The 4324-nt window shown below is 41.5% G+C and overlaps 1 long non-coding RNA gene across 1 annotated transcript; it reads right to left on the bottom strand.

The window, feature by feature from the left end:
* Positions 1-493: 493 nt before the first annotated feature.
* On the bottom strand, positions 494-3767 carry LOC135563350 (uncharacterized). Its single transcript, XR_010460315.1, has 3 exons — positions 3678-3767; positions 2799-2932; positions 494-1042 (listed from the first exon to the last, which is right to left on the bottom strand). It is a non-coding gene; the product is annotated as an uncharacterized LOC135563350 (long non-coding RNA).
* Between the last annotated feature and the right edge of the window lie 557 nt (positions 3768-4324).

Genomic DNA, 4324 nt, shown 5'->3' with positions numbered 1-4324 from the left:
ACCCACTACACTCAGATCGTTACAATCTTACCCATAAACAAAATTCCTTATAGGAGAGTATAGTGTCATGTAGCTCAGTTGGTAGAGCATGGTGCTTGCAACACTAGGGTTGTGGGTTTGATTTCCATGTTGGACCAGTATGGGGGAAAAAAATGGAAATGTATGTCTACTAAAACATGAAGCATGTTTTTTTTATTATTGCCAGTATAGTTTTGCTAATAATCTTTCTTATATTTTCCATTCAAATTCGATGTTTACACTCATTTGGTAAGGGTAATTCAAATTATGTATTGAAACATTATTTTCTGTTGGATCTGACCCCAAATAAAGGTATTTTTATGTTGTCTGTAGAGCGGCTAGTTAGCACACAGCTTTGACATGCATCGTCTAAAGGGCAAATGCAATCTAAGGTATACATCAGGCTGACGTCGGCGACATGTATGTGTGCTGTCTGGGTTATTGGCTATATTGACAGACTAATGTACTGTTTCATTTAAACATGTTTAAATGATACACCATCTCCGTACGTCCTTAGTTTTAGCAGTGAGACCGAAGCCAGTTTAACCAAATACATGTCATGAATTTCACAATGAATTGATCCAGAAGTTGAAGTCATAAATGTTTTAGTTTCTGATGCATCTGGAATCATTTAGTCACTTGTCAGTGCACTTGTAAAAATATTATAGAAAACACCATGACATACATATAACAGCTAGCAAAATCTATACCACAATGCATGCTAGGCATTCAATATTATACTACAACATCAGTCTAACTGAATGTCGAAGCTGGTTGAATGTTCCATGCAGGTTCCAGAATGTTCTTCGGCTGGTGAACTTCTTTTGTTGTGTAATGGCAGCTGGTTTAACAGGCTTTGGCGCTGTGACGATGTTGGGTTTGGGGAGCTGTGACTCAGGCTCCTTGTAGACAAACGTCTGGTCCTTTCTGCACTCCACAGCCAGGTGGATAAGCCTCTCGTACACTTTCTTCACCACCCACTGCTTCAACCTCTTCCAGAAGATTTGTTTGTACTGCAAGTCACCTGAAAAGACATGAAGACGGATCATGAGGATGTGTAAATCATGAAGACTGATCGTGGATGTGTAATGATACAATAAACCATGTCCATCTGTAAGAAAAGGGTACAGTAGACTGGTATATGTCTTGTTCCACTCAAATCAAATTTTATTTGTCACATACACATGGTTAGCAGATGTTAATGCGAGTGTAGCGAAATGCTTGTGCTTCTAGTTCCGACAATGCAGTAATAACCAACAAGTAATCTAACTAACAATTCCAAAACTACTGTCTTATACACAGTGTAAGGGGATAAAGAATATGTACATAAGGATATGTGAATGAGTGATGGTACAGAGCAGCATAGGCAAGATACAGTAGATGGTATCGAGTACAGTATATACATATGAGATGAGTATGTAAACAAAGTGGCATAGTTAAAGTGGCTAGTGATACATGTATTACATAAGGATGCAGTCGATGATATAGAGTACAGTATATACGTATGCATATGAGATGAATAATGTAGGGTAAGTAACATTATATAAGGTAGCATTGTTTAAAGTGGCTAGTGATATATTTACATCATTTCCCATCAATTCCCATTATTAAAGTGGCAGGATTTGAGTCAGTGTGTTGGCATCAGCCACTCAATGTTAGTGGTGGCTGTTTAACAGTCTGATGGCCTTGAGATAGAAGCTGTTTTTCAGTCTCTCGGTCCCAGCTTTGATGCACCTATACTGACCTCGCCTTCTGGATGATAGCGGGGTGAACAGGCAGTGGCTCGGGTGGTTGATGTCATTGATGATCTTTATGGCCTTCCTCTAACATCGGGTGGTGTAGGTGTCCTGGAGGGCAGGTAGTTTGCCCCCGGTGATGCATTGTGCAGACCTCACTACCCTCTGGAGAACCTTACGGTTGAGGGCGGAGCAGTTGCCGTACCAGGCGGTGATACAGCCCGCCAGGATGCTCTCGATTGTGCATCTGTAGAAGTTTGTGAGTGCTTTTGGTGACAAGCCGAATTTCTTCAGCCTCCTGAGGTTGAAGAGGCGCTGCTGTGCCTTCTTCACGACGCGTTCTGTGTGAGTGGACCAATTCAGTTTGTCTGTGATGTGTATGCCGAGGAACTTAAAACTTGCTACCCTCTCCACTACTGTTCCATCGATGTGGATAGAGGGGTGTTCCCTCTGCTGTTTCCTGAAGTCCACAATCATCTCCTTAGTTTTGTTGACGTTGAGTGTGAGGTTATTTTCCTGACACCACACTCCGAGGGCCCTCACCTCCTCCCTGTAGGCCGTCTCGTCGTTGTTGGTAATCAAGCCTACCACTGTTGTGTCGTCCGCAAACTTGATGATTGAGTTAGAGGTGTGCGTGGTCACGCAGTCGTGGGTGAACAGGGCGTACAGGAGAGGGCTCAGAACGCACCCTTGTGGGGCCCCAGTGTTGAGGATCAGCGGGGAGGAGATGTTGTTGCCTACCCTCACCACCTGGGGGCGGAGTCAGTAATGGGATATTGAGATTGGCTGTTAGCAAAGATGTGAAAAGTTTGAGGGGGGCTTGACTTGTAGACTGTCTAGTCGTGTATTGTTGTGTATCAGCACCTACAGTTGTGCTGTTCAGTAGACATGCACAGCCACCAAAAGAGTGAATAGGCTAGAATAGTATACTAACAGCCCTTCTCCCAAATGCTAAAGAACTGACAGCAAGGGTAAGAAAAGTTTGAGGAGGACTTGTCTTGGTAATTTTGTTTTCTGTAGAGGGTATTGTGCTTTCATAAATACCTTTGTCTGTCCTGGCATTTTTCAAAGTCAGATAATGTTGAGTTTGAGCTTATTCCAGGCTGAAAGCTTTTATCTACAGGCTCTGTACTACTAAAGCTGTTGTCAAGGTCATCGTCATCAGCAGCAGGATTAGTCTGTAAGACACACAGTAGTCAGTGATTAGCCAACATTTTACTACTTTGTCCCCATCAATACACACTCAAACAAGGCACTATATCCACCCACCCCCCTCATGTCAATAGATCATGCATACTAACGTTCACACACAATGCCCACCCTCAACAGACACCGGTCACCCACACCAACCCCTCCTTACTAATAACTTGTTTTCTCCAATTTAGACTTGAAGCCTTGCATTTTAAAAAATCAACTAAGCCTCCATAATACAGAAAAAAAACTAAAGTAGAAGTTGTAGTCAACTTGTAAACACACCAACTATGAAATCACAGACCACGTTTATACCTAGCTCCAGTATATGTACTTGCTCGTCATGGAGAGATTTAGCCCATTTGAATATGATTTTTGAAGGGGACAGACTAGTTCCTGGTGCTGAGCTTGATGTTGATGCCTCTGCAGATGTTGACGGGATTGGACTCTAAATAGTACACAGTCACATTAGCATCTGCAGTAGTTAGCTAACGTAAACTAACGAAGCTAATGGTAGCTTCCAAAGTTAAATATCACATAGTGGGGCAAAAAGTATTTAGCCAGCCACCAATTGTGCAAGTTCTCCCACTTAAAAAGATGAGAGGCCTTTGACCCCACAGGGTGAGATATTGCGTGGAGCCCCAGATCGAGGGAGATTATCAGTGGTCTTGTATGTCTTCCATTTCCTAATAATTGCTCCCACAGTTGATTTCTTCAAACCAAGCTGCTTACCTATTGCAGATTCAGTCTTCCCAGCCTGGTGCAGGTCTACAATTTGGTTTCTGGTGTCCTTTGACAGCTCTTTGTTCTTGGCCATAGTGGAGTTTGAAGTGTGACTGTTTGAGGTTGTGGACAGGTGTCTTTTATACTGATAACAACTTCAAACAGGTGCCATTAATACAGGTAACGAGTGGAGGACATTGGAGCCTCTTCAAAAGGAAGTTACAGGTCTGTGAGAGCCAGAAATCTTGCTTGTTTGTAGGTGACCAAATACTTATTGTACACCATAATTTGCAAATAAATTCATAAAAAATCCTACAATATGATTTTCTCGATTTTTTTTTCTCATTTTGTCTTTCATAGTTGAAGTGTACCTATGATGAAAATTACAGGCCTCTCTCATCTTTTTAAGTGGGAGAACTTGCACAATTGGTGGCTGATTAAATACTTTTTTGCCCCACTGTAGCAAGACAGCAGTTGGCTTATTACATTAATATGCTTTGGAAGATCTAGCCAGTGTATTATGAAAGCTACAGTGCCTTCGGAAAGTATTCATGTTTGGTTTTAAATATACTTAAGTGTCAAAAGTAAATGTAATTGCTAAAATATACTTAAGTGTTAAAACTAAAAGTGTAAATCATTTCACATTCATTATAATT

The sequence above is a fragment of the Oncorhynchus nerka genome, linkage group LG3 (assembly GCF_034236695.1).
Source record: "Oncorhynchus nerka isolate Pitt River linkage group LG3, Oner_Uvic_2.0, whole genome shotgun sequence".
Taxonomy (NCBI): Eukaryota; Metazoa; Chordata; class Actinopteri; order Salmoniformes; family Salmonidae; genus Oncorhynchus; species Oncorhynchus nerka.
Note: the sequence above shows the minus strand (reverse complement) of the source record. Positions and strands in the feature narration are given on the sequence as shown.